The sequence below is a fragment of the Mastigoproctus giganteus genome, chromosome 9, assembly GCF_048544385.1.
Source record: "Mastigoproctus giganteus isolate SK-2022 chromosome 9, ASM4854438v1, whole genome shotgun sequence".
NCBI lineage: Eukaryota > Metazoa > Arthropoda > Arachnida > Uropygi > Thelyphonidae > Mastigoproctus > Mastigoproctus giganteus.
In genome coordinates, this window is record NC_143583.1 from 77,776,192 (window position 1) to 77,792,983 (window position 16,792).

The 16,792-nt window shown below is 35.4% G+C and overlaps 1 protein-coding gene across 3 annotated transcripts in view; it reads right to left on the bottom strand.

Annotated features, from left to right (window-relative positions):
- Nucleotides 1-16,792, bottom strand: part of LOC150080474 (protein couch potato-like) — a 365,119-nt gene that overhangs the window by 104,895 nt on the left and 243,432 nt on the right. The window lies entirely within an intron of this gene.

Genomic DNA, 16,792 nt, shown 5'->3' on the forward strand with positions numbered 1-16,792 from the left:
ACTACTAGAGACATAAATGAAAACAAAGTTAAATGCGCTGAAAATAAATACTTAATGGGCCCGAATATTTAATAAAACTTATTTTTTTTTTTCCTGTCCAGTAAAATACCTACGGTATTCCCATTTACCTGTTTAAAATGTATTTCCCCAAAGTATAAGGAATTAAAGAAAGATTTAAGTAAGCGGTCGCCATAATATCATATTTTTTTCTTTTACCCGAGGCATCTGTCTATATAAAATTTAGCCACTGTTTAAAATACACAGAGAAACTTAAAAATAGTGCACTTCAACAACAGAAACAGCGAATAATGCTTCTACGATCTATTCCTGTTGAGAGGGTCCTCAAGGGAGTTCTGACGTGAAGCAAAATGCTTGAAGCGTATTTTCTTTTCAGAAGCCTCCGTGGTGTTTACAATTTTAGTGGCAACACTGCCGGTTATTTTATTTTATTTTTTCCCCCAGGAAATGTTTAACTTCCAATAAAACAATAATAAGAAGCTATTGACTGTCGGTGACATTCACCTGTCGATTCCACTAAGCATTTTAACGCAAAAAACACCTTTAGAAAGTTTACACTACGTCCCTTGATATCATACCTTTTAATAAACAGATTGAATGACATTAAAAAAATACGCTAGTTGAGAAGTTTATAAATCTGGTAGAAATGCTGCACATAGGTATATTTTCAATAGCCAAATTCAACAATCGAAAATAACTCCTCATTGTCCAAATTCAACAATCGAAATAACTCCTCATTATCGACATTCAACAATCGAAAATAACTCCTCATTGTCCAAATTCAACAATCGAAATATCTCCTCATTATCCAAATTCAACAATCAATAATAATTCCTCTGAATTGCACATATCGCGTGTCCCGAATTATGAACATTTTCGCATGTATTATAGTGAGAGACAATTAATTACATTCTAACAGGCTTTCATCCAAAGTGCCTTAATGTTAAAAAAAATGAAATATTTCTTCTGCTTAAGCAAAAACACCAAAGGAAAAAAAATAATAAAATACGGCTTTTGTAATTCGAAGATTTGAGAGACGAATTAGATTGAAACACATGTTAGGTACCCGAAGTAGGAGGATAAAAATTAAAAAAAAAAAAAAAAAGCCTCCCCCTCAGGTAAGGCACCATTTTCAAAATTAATTATGTATCTCCCCACTGTCGCTCGTATGCACGGAAGTTTGGTTCGGCTAATGAAAAATTGATAAAGCAATTATAAGTTTTTATGGCTATTCTGCTTTCATCGACAAACTTCGCCTCATCATTCTTCCTCGTAGGGAGGGAGGGGAGGAGACAGCTCGAATTGTTTGCGCGTCTCGCTCAAGTGTGCTTAGATTTAGTCGGCAGTGGAACAAAGTGGGAGATTTTGTCTCAAGTAATTATGTTACTCTGTTTTTGCATACGTATCATGTTTCTCTAGTTATGGATTAACTTGTTTATTGTTTTGAATTCATGAGGAGATGGGTTCGATTCTCGATTTCTCGGTGATACTGGGTTCAAAACTGAACGTCAATAATTCAGTATTGATACTCTAGCTGGTTACGTCTACTGATGAAACTATCGATAATTTGAACAGTCATAAACTACTTAAAATAATTTATTTTTTATTTTTAAATTATTTTAATAAAAAATGGGAAATTCCAAACCTATCGAATTTAGGAGGATAAAAATAAAATAAAATAAAACCATAAACGATCACAGGCGATTTGTAAATTTCGAAAATATTGGGAAATTTAAAACTTTAGAAAAGTTTAAATCCAACTGAATTTGAAACTCTGCTTGTCAACTCTGATCACACAAATGCGTTTTTCCCTCAATACTATCTGCCACGGATTACGATCATTTGCCATCAGGCAGCTTGTTCATCATAAAACAAGTGTCCCAGTAAACTCCTCAAGTAGAAATCTCGTAGTAGAACGCATTCATCTTTCTCCCGAGTAGTAAGCAGAATAAGCCGTATTACGCAAACGAAGTGGAAATAGCAAAATGGTTTCCCCTTTCAGAATTGATTTCATGTACTTTATATGTTGCTCATAACATGCTTTTCATTTGGAATTAGTCTGAAAACTAACTAAGACATGTGTTATTATTCTGGATTTTTCTCATTCTTGTTTAAGGGATAAATAAATAAATAAAACGCATTCTTCAAAAGAAGTTAGCGAAAAGATTTATTCATCAATTCATTTTCAAGGAGGATTGAAGGATGCAGAGAAAAATCGAATTTATATGCGTACATTGTAGATTTGTAAAATTTAATACGTTTACGTTTTAAGAATTAAAATATCCTTAGTTGTCAGATTAACGTGGACACTGTTTAATCTAAAACAGAATTTCTCTAACTGTAGTCAGAGGACTTTCTGGGGGTCCATACAGATACACAGGTGTACCTTCGAATTGTGTTCTAATGAGTATTGTAAAATCTGGAACAATTCACAGCATAGAAACAATTTTGTTAAATTTGGGAGCACATAGAAAACTTTTATATCACTAAAATTTACATAATTATTAAAAATTATGATTAAATGAAGAATGGTTATATTCTGGTTACCGAAATTGCTTACGAAATTTATGTGGAAATACATTTGCCTAGAAATATCCAAGATTTAAAAATACAATCAAAACACAGCTTTTATCATACAACAGCGACATCCCTTGGAAGCGGTCTGATTTATTGGTTAAAGTGATAAATAATTGCAAGCCGTGCAGAGAGAAATATTTATTAAATGATAAATGCAGGAATAAATACCAAAGACTCCGAAGTGTGGCCTAACTTTACAGGGAACTTTTGTTTATCCTCAAGATACAAAAGACATCAGACATCTATCTACATTTTTTTCTCTTTCTCTTTTTAGTTTGTTTGTTTACTATCTTCTAGCTAGAGCCTTATTGTGAAAGACCGCTTCTATATTCTTCTTTTCGACACTGCTGATACCGAATGCCGGATGATATAGCGAACACCGGAGAAAAAGACGGCCCAGCCTCCCAGATAGGTAGGATCACCGTCAGCAGGTGAAAAATGTCTCTTCTTGAAAGCTGCAGACACAGGCTTTGACTGCGAACAGAATATTTCACTTGGGGACCTTTTCTTATAAGGATCTGTATTTTTGCTTTCCTTAGTTGACAACTAGTTCAATTCAGGCGCTGCCTCTTCTAATCAAAAGTGAATGCAAGAGAGAAAGGGGGAAAAACCGAATAAATGCTGAATCAGAAAGATTTAGAGTAAGACAAAATTAGTCTCGATGTACGTTATCTTCGCTTTCTCTTAAAAGGCGAAAGTAAATCAAGCCGGCGGAAAAAAATTAAAGAATTTTATGTGGGAATAAAGACATGATAAGAAGTCTGAGTAAGCCAACAGTTTGATTTTTAATTACAACCAACGTTTGTCATAAGTTACAATCAATAATGTTTGGGCCATTGTTCGGGCCGATTTGCCAAAGCGAAAAATTCTCTTACAGCGCAGTAATTAATGAATATTGGCCAAGAGGTCTTACCTTACCCAGTGTGGATTTTATATTGGTGTTTATAAATAGAGAAGGATATTTTTCCTATAATCTCTACATTCCTATATGAATTCACTATTAAGTTTAAATATTATGGAAAAAAACTTAAGCCAATTCTATTAAAATTATTGTGATTATTTAGCTGGCTTATCTTTGCTGAAAGAATTACAATTTATCATCCGTGCTAAATTACCTAAAATATTTAAATAGTCTAAAACTATTGTCATTAGTTTTTCAGTTAAATCATTGTCAGTTTTTCAATTAAATCATTGTCAGTTTTTCAGTTAAACCATTGTTATTAGTTTTTCAGTTAAACCATTGTTATTAGTTTTTCAGTTAAATCATTGTCATTAGTTTTTTAGTGTTAAACCATTGTTATTAGTTTTTCAATTAAACCATTGTTATTTGTTTTTCAGTTAAATCATTGTCATTAGTTTTTTGGTTAAACCATTGTTATTAGTTTTTCAGTTATATCATTGTCATTATTGTTTAAAAATATATATTGTTATTGTTGTTAAAATTATTGCTATTATTTTTAAACAAAAATAATTCAGTTAATTAAGCTAACATAACTATGTATATAAAGTGCTTAGCATCATAACATAACTATTATGGCCTATGGGTCAAAATTACTGAAACTTTAAGTTAGAATTATTCCAATATTTTTTTGGATGTTGAACTTAATACTAATGAATTTCGAAATTATTAAATTTTCTAAGTTGAGAGCTACAAGTTAATCATTCTTCTGCCTTATTTTTACTCTTCAAGTTATTAACAGCATAAACTCGATTTATCCTGTGATATGTTTATAACCACAATCAAAAACTCTCTTTACCATCAATAAAAAAATAATAATAATGCAGTTTTTCCCAATCTGACAGTTGATTTGTGCCCGTACGCATCATCATTTATGAACAACGTTACAATGCATTATATATTCTAAAAATATACCGCAGGTAAGTGTGCTAACCCATTTAAGGTCAAATAAATGAGTAGAGCCACCAAAGAAAGGCGCTTTTGTAACGTATTGAGATCAGTTTAATGTTTCGCTTCGAGTTTCGACAAACCGTCCAATCGCCACCAAAAGTACCTAAAGAAGTCTGTCGCCAGAAATCTAAATAGCTCCAAAGTAGTAAAGTCTTTCACCGTAAACAGTATGGTCGACAGATAAATCCCGATTCCCATCCACTGTTTCTCCTCTATGAAACCCCCACTGATGTGTCTTATTTCAACCGTAAGCGTTACCTAAAATTCAATCACTGCAGTCCCAGAGGAAATCCTAAGCCGACACTAGGACGAACAACATACTTCTCTGGCAGCTACCCACCCACCAAGTCTCCCTGGAGATTTCATTCACCCCCTTTAAACTCGTCTTTCATCCCTTTCAAAACCCGATTCGGTTTTCTTGAAAATTCACTTGTGCGTGTTTCAGAGGACTTGTTCCCATAGTAACGTCACTCTCCTCCCGATCGATATTTCATAAAAGTGGATACCTGGTCTGGGCGTTCGTTATGGCTGCAGACAGCAGGTACACGGGTTCCGTCCCGGAATCGCAATAGTCTCTCTCTCTCTCTTTCTCTCTTTCACTCTATTTTTATTCATTTCTTTTGTTTGTGTTACCATAAGGAAATAAAATGTGTCTGTCATGGCGTCACCATCTCGGTCTGTATTTTTTTTTTATCCTCTTTTTCTTCTTATTTAATCAAAGTTCCTGCAGTGTTCCACATTTGTATAGGATTTAAATTACACAGCAGAATGTGAAACGCGGAAAATCGGTGTCCTATGGTGAAAATGGAATAAATTACTAAGTGTTGTCTGTCCATGTGATGACATTTCTTTACGTATGTCGTATTTCAATTAAATTCTAAATCGTAAATAAAGTATTTACAGAACACAGAAGAAAGAAAGAAAGACAGACAGAAAGAGACGCCCTCGTGGGCTCGTAGAATGATTACGATTGCGCGTGTGAAAGTGGCCTGAGTTCGAATCCCATCAAGATGAAACCTTTACCATGCTGTGGTCTGAAAAAAAACGTAGTACTTTTTTTTCATGTTACATAGTTTTTTTCTTCTTCTTCTTTTTGGAAACCTTGGGTTTTCATCCAACAAATGCGCAATTTGTAGACAAAATAAATCTGCTCCTCGTGGCCTTGGTCCTTGCCCAAAATCCAGTAAATAAAACCGACACGTTTAAGAAGCTTTTAAACGTCTATCTTAAAGCGTATTTATTAAATTAATAATATAATATCCTCACGTATTCATAAATTTATCTACATGTGTACGTATCTTTCCATCCACCCTGTCACTTTCTGCTTTTCCTTTGTATCCTTTGGTGTGTACAAAGCCAAATGCTTTCCCATTATGTAGTGAGAACTCTAATTACCTACTTGACACTTAATCAGCTTTAATCTATCAATGTGATTAGCATAGATTGAAAAAAAATCCCATACTGGAGATGCATTGTAGGCTTTCTAGCGGAAGTTGCGCAATCAATCACTCTTTGGAGTGTAGAGATGATATTAATTTGTCGTTAACAAGGTGAAGGGACTTCAATCAATTTCCATCACGTCTTACCTGGAACTGGAATATCAATTTTCTGAGGAAGAATCAATTTTATTTTTGACTCTTTGCGATAATAACGTTGAAAAAGGTACTAACGGCTAATGTTAATTGTATTAATTGTGTTAGGAAAATATCGATTTCTCACGAGTCTGCGAAAGCAAATGAAAGTTGGCCTCGTTTTGAACGAATTAGAAAAGATTGGTCGATTTAATCGAAATTTATTATGCATTTTCAGTTCAAGTAATTCGCCCACATTCAGACAAATGTGTTATTTCGAATCTGAACGCTAAGAAATGCTTGGTAGACCGCGACAAGAAATAAGCAGTTTTTAATTTACTCCAAAAATTGAATTACCATCACACCAACGGAGCAAAAACTTCAAGAAAGTCTTTATACAATTTGAATGAATAAATGGTACATAATTCACTCTGCTAGCAATAGCTTTAAAAATAGATTCAGCAAAATGTGCTTTCACGTTTGGAGTGCATTGAAGAAATTCTTCCTCCCAACTCGGATCGATAAGAATCAAACTCCAGGTAATTGGCTTCTCTAGAGATTTGAAAACTTTTGTAAATAAGTAAGAAATCAATAATTTTCCTCGATAATGAGTACGTCTTTCTTGCCTGATGCTGCTATGCTCCATCTTTGTTTGAACGAACAACACATGCAACATGTTGATATAATTTTCCACAATTTACGATATTGATTGGTCAGCTGTTGAAGGTAATTGGCTACACCATTTTCAATACAGAAATAAGGAGAAGTTATGGCTAGGAATTTGAGCCATTTTTCTGAAATATTCTTTTAATTTCAAAATATAATAATTAAATAAAGTAAGATATCTTCAATGTTGAGTGTATTCAAGGTATGGCGTTATAATTAAGGATTGAGGAACGTTAGAACAAATTTAAGAACCGTAAAAAAAAAAAAGTAAAGTGCAGCCATTATCAACCCACTGCAGGGTGGAAGCCTCCTCAACAATTCATGCTGAGGGAAATGGACCATAATCTGCCACGCTGGTCCAGTGCGGGTTGGCAGATCGACCGTATTCAGCAGTCAGGGGCTTGAACCCCGGTCTACTCAAAGAGCGTGTGCTACTGCACTCCCGCTCCTGCCCACTCGGCTACGGAGGCCGTATTCTGACCTAACTCAAGTTTCTCATTCATCATTTCGTATTTACTGTTCAGAACTATTCGAAGGTTTGGAACCAGTCCTGAAAACTACTTACCAGGAGAAACTAATCCATCACAAGTCTTAAGACATAATTATGAGATATCGTTTATTACTTGATAAGCCTAACAATCGCTAATAGAAATTCGATTCTTTCCTTCTTTATCCTGCCCCTAAAAACCATTCTTTCTCCATCTTTCTTTCTTTTGCTAAACACCGCATTATAACACCAGGCCGAGGTGGGCCAGCCAGCAGGTGCACGCTGTTCCATAGTTCGCTACGTCACCAACGTCGACACGGAAACACTCAATTAGCCGAAGAAGCCGAACATTAACCGATTTCTAGGACATAAGCGTATTTTGTTCTTCCCCCTGGGCGAAAAAAGGGAAGAGAAGAAGAGGAGGATGAAGGATAAGAAACTAATAGAAATGTCTTAGGCAGCTGCATGAACCTTAATGTCTTTTCTTCAATCGAATCGATCTCTCAAACGTACATTTCTTAATGGTATTTCTTAATGTTGGGTGTGGGTTCACCGTATTCAGGTAACTTCAACAATCCCCAGATTTCTCAGTGGTGTGTTGCGAGGATTTCAGAGATACAAATTGTTCCTAATGCATTCGGGCTGTTTGTGTGTGTGTGTACGTTTAAATGAATGAATGACTCATTAAAAATATATATATATGGTGGATAAAGAATCTTTAATATACTACACATGCGCGTAGCACATTTAATTGTTTCCTATCACTCAATGAAAGTTTCACGATGAAACGGAAACGTTCTATCGAAATAACTTGATAACGAAATATCGATAATCGATAATTTATTTTAAAACTGGCACGGAAATATTTTCCCCTTCCTCCCCACTCCCCCCAAAGGACCACTTTAGCCAACCTTGTCGGAAATTAAACACTACAGACTATCTATTTATTGACATTTGACAATTTCATCGTGTTCAGTTTCCTAATTTCATTCTACTGATGCCGTTAACATTTCTCTCTCTCTCTCTCTCTCTCAGCGCGGAGGTTGCTTTGCTCTGCACTGATTACCAGCGAAGATCTATCAACACAATTACGTAGAATTAGGAAGGAGCAACACGTTTTTAATTTCCTCAGCCTCGTTAATTTTCTTGTTGACTTTTCATTACCGACCATTCGACTCGACTGCTAACATGTCGGCTCGCAGAATCTACCGTTTCTTTAGCACGAGAGCCACAAGAAGAGCGGGCACAGATTTGGCAAAATCTATGCTAACGGGAAATCAATTAAGCTCAGGTAATTGCTGTTATCTGAAGAAAATACCTTATGAATTAACTCGCTCATGACACACACACACACACACGCGTGCGCGCCAGCGTATATTTGCTCGCTCAATTTCTAGAACAGCTACTGTGAGTCCAAATCAACTGTTCTTTATTTGCCCCCCCTTTTTTTTTTTCATTAAAAGAAGGGTTCTTCGCTTTAGCGATTGCCTTCCACATTTAATGAGGCTTGCAATGAGATCTCTACCGGGGATAGCATGGATTCAATCTGTTGCATTTGACTAAGATGAAGGAAGGTTTTTGAAGACGGATAAGTGAATATTTGGAGAGTATTTTCTTGAGCGGATGATTGGAAAATCGAGAGTGGTGATTCGAGCACCAAAAAATCTACCAGATTAAAATGCGAATCGTGTATTCTCTTTAAATTCTTTTGGATGGAAACTTTTTTTACCCATCTTCCAATGTCTATGAAACGAGTGACTTGAATACTTATCGAAATTAAAAGTATTTGATATCGAAATGAACGGATTATAAAATACAACCCATGCAGTTAGTATAGGGCATCGACTTCCATTTTTCCCACACTAGATAGAGAATTACATGTTTTTATTTGCATATAGAAGGGAAGTGGCCTTTTTTTAATCTTCGCCAGGTTGGTCTCGGGAGAGGGTTGTATAAATTATTCTAAGAGAAACGTTTAATCTATTGAGAACATTTAACCTATAGTTAATCGATTAAATAAATGAAAACACGATTTTTCATCACTAAAAGAAGCAGATCGATGAACAGAATATACGCAAGTCTACTTACTGTATTCATCTGAGTTCGAGTTCCGACGAAGGGTGGAGGAATTTTTAAAAGTTTTCCATTCGGGGCTGTAGTTAAGAGGAGTAAAGTTCCCCCGTGAGTTATTCGGGAATTTTCAGAACTGTATAATGTGCAGATCAGCCCGTGAAAACATACTTGTATATGTGTAATACATACGTGCCTTAAAATCAATAAAAATGGTGTCTTGACAAAAATAACAATGGTATCTTGACACTAGTTGTTAGCACAGCAATTACAATCGCTTTTCTTCATACCGTACGGAAAAGACCTAGACTCTGGAATCTCATTTGAAAGGGAGGAAAGTTTACTCAGGTTTTCTTCTGGAAAGTCTCACGATGAAAGTCCGGTTTTTCATCCAGAAAATGGACAAACTGACCATACAAAACAACTTAATCTTCCGTAGCCTTCTGGTAATGCAAATCATTAAAGAACAGGTTGTGGAATAACCAAGAAAAGCTGTTAAACCTTCCTTAGCGAACCCAAACTCTGGACCAAGAAAATCTATTGGTAAAACACGCTAATGGTGTATGTCTATAGCATGAAAGTTTTAGTTTGCTTCTCTTTCAAAATATGCGCTATCTTAAGAGGGATGTTTGCTAACCCTGATACTTGCAGCATCAGTGTTGCCCCATAAATTCTGCCAGCATAATGCCAGAATATATTCTGAAATACTTTGCTGAAAGTATTTTTCGAAAATATTTTTAACATTACACTACTACTGATAAATATTTTACGATGCTCTTACGATGCATGGATTCTTCCTCTTCAACTCAGTTCCAATATTCAAAAGTTCAACTTGTTTCTTTATTTACACAGTCACTCTCTCCCACTGTTTTCTGTGTACTTACTGTCAAAGAATTATTTGCAAATATAATTTCTTACATCATTGCGATTCTTAAATCTTCCTCAAATAAGTATGTGCTGTGTATCATAAAAAAAAATTAGATCGTATTACTCAAAATCCTCTTAGGAGAGCCAAGCGAACAGTTGATGGTTATGTTTACCATCGTACACGTTTCCTACTACACAGTGTTCGTAAAAAGTCAAAAGAAAAGTTTACTGAAGCCATGATGAAGTCCGTAACGCACGACATCAGTTCTCATAACTAAAAACACGCAACCCGGAGAATGCAATTTATCAAATTTAAATTAACCTGCTTGTTCCGAGAGTTTTCTAACTAAAACAAAATAAGCTTAACCGCAGAAGTTACATCTGTAAATTACATTTTTACATTACACCGCGGAAAATCACTCATTTTATTGCAATGCGTTCATTTAAAGGGAATATTTTGTGCGCCATCCTCAGACAACACTCCAAAGATCAAATGGAAAGTTTATTATTAAGCCAGAAGTGCATTTTCCAATTAAAAACCACGTTTATTTATAGACATTGAAAACTAATGAGCGTGTTGTATTGTCAAATTACTTGTTTTCTCTAGTTAAGTGTAGTTATTAACTTAATGTTGTTAAATTATATTACTTTTCATTAAACATTAAACTATATTATTGGCGTTTATTTTTTCTCCTATTTAATCTCAGGATTAGGATTTTTCTACGTGATAACGTTTAAATTTAATGGAATATTTTAATTCTATACAGCAGGACTTAGAAATTAGAAAAAATATATGTACGAAATAATTTGTTTATGATGGTCATCGCGCTTACCAAAGTGGTGTCGTATACATTGTAGGCAAGGGCCGAAAACTGCTCTTTTCCATCGTTATCTTTTTAATTATTTGAACAATTTATATATTCATATATAAATCTTTATATAGAAAATCTTAAGATACTTAAGAAAGGCATCTTATACAGTACCATGAAACCAAAAAGCATAGATCATGTTGGGAAAAAATACTTTCAGAGAACATTTAAATTTAAGGAATTTTAGACGATAACCTCTCCTAAAAATGGAGATTGTTAATAACAAAATGTAGACATTCCCATTCGATCTTTAATTTTCACTTTTCAATTAATTAATCATGGAGAATATATACTCTCAACATATGAACATGAAAACTTTATTTATCTGTCCATTTACACCCTTGAGAAACTGTGGTAAACACGACCAAGGATAAATTTGCCATCGCAATATTTTCTGAAGAAAATGGGAAAATTAATTAATCAGATTAATGTAATCTTATTTATGATTAGCTATTGCACACTGCTGGCTTGTTTTTGAAATTATACCACAATTTATCTCCCAGATGTGCTTGTTCTTTATTTTACCGGTCATTGACTTTAAGATAGACTTTAGTATTTTGGTAACTATCAAAATACCAAATGCTGTCATCTGACAACTAACCCTCCCCTCCCTTCCCATCTTACAGAACTCTGCAACTTGCAACCATACTATCAAACAGCATGCGAGAAGCATAAAGCACCACCGTATTCTGTAGTCATTTTCCCTGTTTCGTACGCGATCATGTGTGCATTCTAAGATGGAGAATTTCAATGCTCTTATAAAGATAAATCATTTATATGCAGCCATCTAGCGATATGATTAGCAAACTTAAGATCCTACATAATTCCAATCTTTAGCGTTACATATGATCCGTGCATCTGTTACCGAAGACTAAGTACAAATTTCATAAAGCCGATGGTTAAAGAATGAACGCTGATTCAAAGGCAAATGAAGGTACTTAATCTTCCATTGACAGCGTCCGGATATACATAATTTGAAGAGTTTAGGAACCGCTTATGCAAATAAGGCTTTGTGTGCCTGGAGATTTACAGATTAGAACCCATTGGTAATAGACTTATCTAGCAGGCCTCTCTCTCTCTCGAAAACAGTCACATGCAGTTCCTACCAAATGAGCTTGTATTAAAGATACGTAATCTTATTCTAAAGGATTCTACTCAGTATCGGACCGAATTCAAGTGATTAAATTACCGATCTTAGTTTAGGAATCAGCATTACCACGCAAGGAGATTGTCGTGGAAGTAATAATCACTGTAGGGGGGATGTAGATATTGAATGTCTGTGTTGCTAGTTGCAGTTATAGGGCTTTGTACTGTTGATGAAAGAGGGATTTAGCAAAGGATATTATGAAAGTTCTAACTTCACCTATTCTTATTGACATACGGCGCTGTATCCTTCACGAGATGGACTCAGTATTGATTGCTATCGTACTTTATCTATTTGATATAAGATTAAATAAAAGCGATATAGTTAGGAATGATGACTCCTAACTTATCATTAGATTTCAAACTAAGAAAAAGTCAGTTACCAAGAGGAAAGCAAATCCTTCTCAAAGAAATATAATCGATAATTTCCGTCCTCTCTCTCTTTTAGAACATAATAAACCGTAAGTGGCTAGAAACAGTTGTATCATAAGTAAAGCCATGACTTCGACTTCTCCGATATTTCTGTGATCTAATGTTGTTATTTGATTTTACCCCTGAGGGAAGATTCTTAAAGAATCCTTGAAGGTATCAAAGTCAAAATAAAAAGAGAAAATACCGATATCGGTCGTTTCATCTCTCACACAGTGAAAACCACATTCTAACAAAATAATGGACAAACCAAATCGTAGAGATATTCAAAATGAATGCTGCTACGCAAAAATAGCTTTTTTTTTACCTTTGTGCTTTAAAAATAAGCGCAGGTTTGCAAGGTTTAGAAATCTAATATGAGGGAACAATATAACAATTTACATTTGTGGACAAACTTCAAAAGAATCAAATGTGAGTTTTATCTAACAAATACCACAAGTCAATCCTCGCTTAGTTTGTGAAGCTTTCTAGGAAATTCCATGTAAAATTTACTTATCTCTAAAGAAATTACCAGTTTGCAATAAACCTATTGAAATTCATTTTATTATTATTATTATTTTCAATTCTGTTTCTTTTTATATATTCTTATGAAAACTACACCACGTTTTAAAAAGCTGTAGGGACCAATGAATTGAACTACTTCATCAACCAACGAATACTGGTGCAGTACCCAAAGGGAACATGATGGACGGTGGTTAGAGATCTAAAACTGGTTGCGGGTCTTTCTGATATAAATGAGACACATCAGGCAATGGTTTCTATATTTACAGGCATCAATCACTTAAAATGCTACATTGATGGCCCCATTGAAATCACTGGATGAATAAAATGTAATGGAAGATTGACAGATGACTTTTCATCTTCCAATAGACAGAAAAAAAAAATACCATAGAGAGCGAAACGGATGGACTTGAGCGAGTTATAGATAGACAATACATATATAAAGTTGAAAAACCAGAAATAACTCACTCAAGGGAGAAGCCCTATTCCCTCCGCCTAAGATTGGTTAACTACAGCTCCGATTAAAAGGACTTTAGAAATTCCTCAAATCATCGACGGAAATCGAAATCAAGCCTCTCCAAATCACTATACTATCATCCAGCACATTATTCTCATCAAGCCATCGTTATACTGACCGTGCTTTGTGACACGGAGAGTTCTCATGCTGATACAAAAACGTTTCCTCCGAAGACTTACCTGAATGTAAGTATAACAAAATTATTCAAAATGCCACAATATCCAGCTGCGGTCATGATTTCATCGATGACAACTAAGCCAAACCACGTCAAGTAAGGCTAATCTAAGCGAAACTGTTCTTTGCGCCATATCAGGTGCATCCATCTGAGGTTGAGACAGTGTAATGTGATTTATCATTCTCTATCACACTCTGCTACTACTATAATGGCCAATAATTTCTATGAACCGGGATAGGCGATGACATGCACTGCTAGGAGAGAGCATCCACTGACGAGCAACTGCGCAATCATAGAAACCCAGAAGTGTTTTTCTGATTGTTGTTGGTTGTACACTTATCCGAGTTTTGTTAACTGACTCTCGAGTTAGCTCATTAAGGTAGTCTACCCGCCTTGGGAAATAATTACGTTACCTTCTTCTGTCGTCCATAGAACAGTGTCTGGAACAGTCGATTTTGCTATCTGCCTATTGGACAAACGAACATGTGTGTCGTCTTACTGTCACACTTCTAGTGAAGGGATCTAGATTATTTTTGTCCCATTCTCTTCCGTCTACCTGTTCTTGAGTGTGCATACCTTTTAATCTTAGTTTTAACTGCCATCTAACTGACACGTGACCTCGGGTATTAACCATTACTTCCCAGGGTGCAAGTGCCTTGATGTATGGTGGAGGATAGTACAAGACTCCCCGTCCTATAGTGGCGATACCATGATGCTATTCAGTCCAAAATCGTGCTTAATATCTTCTTGAGGTATAATATGTCCTTTCATGCCTGGGTTATACATTCCCTTTAATTCGACTATGATTTAGGATGGTTGAAGCATGGAACTTAGTTACAGGACCATCCTCTCCCAAACGTGCTCAATAGAAAATATTGGCAAATACAGCGATATTTGCCAATGTTTTCCCAAATGACGGCGACGTAAAGAAACTATCTGACAATGTTAGCAGTGTGGTGCCATGCATCGACTTTTTGTAATACAGAGTACTGGCAAAAATCTAGTTGTAAATGTAGTTTTGACTTAACATAGACCTATCAGATTACCTTGAACAAAATCCAATAATTGTGGCTAGTATAGTCTTGTCCATCATAGGTAACAATTTGTCTAGTTAACAATCCACCCTTAAGGAGTGAGACTGTCATTCAAACTCATTCAATTGGATGTAGACTGATTGTACACGTGGTCTAAGTATTTTGAATTCCTTTTAGGCAAAGTGACTCACCAACATTCGGTCTATACTTAATATTCTTATGCAACAACCAATCACGTGTCACGCTGCTCACTTTAAGATTTTTGTATTCTGCTTATTTTCCCTTCCAATTTATAAGCAGTCTCTTTATTTGCACATTATTACGATGTGCTGACATGCAAATTTTCTGACACTGATTGAACACTGATTGAACTAGGGTTTTGGTTGTTTCTTCTGAGAAGGATGTGTTCTTCTTTACTTCTCTCAGATCAAAACTAAACGCGCAATAATTGGAGCGAAATTAGAGATTGTAGAGGAGCGTTTTGTCCTCTTTTCTTGACAACCTCCTAAATCTACGAAATGGGCGAAGTACTTCAACTTCTTGATCACATATACCTTGCAATGTTTTAAAGAGCAGTTTCCTTGGTTATAAACGAAAGACTTCAGACCTTGAAGACAAATCTCATAGGCACTCAAAGTGACTCAATTAGAAATGAAAGTCTCAGAAAACTTCTAAAAGCAGTTGTAAAAAAGAAAATGCGATTCCTTTGTCTCTTTTAGTAAGTGATCCAATGAGTGTGACTCCACCAGGGATGCCTTAGCAACAAGATTAACGAAATCGAAGTACTAAACAGCAAAACATAAATTACAAGACATTTTCCGAAAGCAATATTAAACGAGCGGAGTTGTCGGCTCTCTCTCTCTCTTTCTCAGACATACACACAAAACTGTTATTTGCTATTTAAAATATCCAGTGGAGTGGCACACAACCCAGTGATCCATGCATAACAACTTCCTGATCTAACTGAATGCTCTTCGCAAGTCTCAAATGTCAGAGAACAGTTGACTGTGGAAACAGATGCATAGTTGCTGTAATGAAGTACGTTAGTGGACATAAAGGGAAAGTTCGAAAGTAATTATAAAGGAATGCATTGGGAATTTGATAAGTGACGTGTTATGTGATTCTTTTATTGATGAGATTAAAATTTTCCCCGGAACTGCAGAAAATGAAGATTCTGGTATACAAGGGCCTATTAACAGACCAGCGAAACTAAACGCTGAGCAGCCAGTTTGCTGCATTGGTAACAGACGCAGGCATAAGAGTAGATTAATATGTACATTTGGATTTCAAAAGTATTAGCATGCGACAGTAGACCGAATTAATATTCAGTGAGACGCATGAGGGTTGTGCAGAGATATAACCTAGTAGATTATATCTCTGCAAGATTTAAGAAACTATCAAATATACTGAAATGGATACTAATAATTACTAGTTTATCCCGTGAAGAATTGCAGTATTTTAACGCGGAATAAAAGTTGGAGTTCTCGGATTGAAAAACCCTCCATATCACAACCAAGATTAAATTACTTCGGAACCAAAGGTAGAAAATCCCTTGCACATAGCTGGCGTACCTTCCAGGCAATATAAGCGCCGCGTTGTAGCTTTTCACTTCTATTTTTATTAGCAATTTGAGCCTAAACTCTGGGGAAAGACATCAACTCATAAACTAAGTGTACTTTGAACAAATGTAGCGCGCTTAACAGCCCATTTAAGAGAGATGATTGGAATAGATTCCTGAAAGAATTTTATTAAAGCTACATTAATTTAAATTGTATTTCTCTACCAAGTTTATTAATATCTTGGGAGCTCCTCTTCTTCCTCTTTCGCTTGGAGTGAAATTGCCAATCAATTATCAGCATGGATCGTTTTCGTGGGTGATAATAAACAATTGTTTCAACTTGGCAAACAAAGTACTGAAAGCCATAATTGACTGGAGCCATAGTAACAAAGTTATTAGTA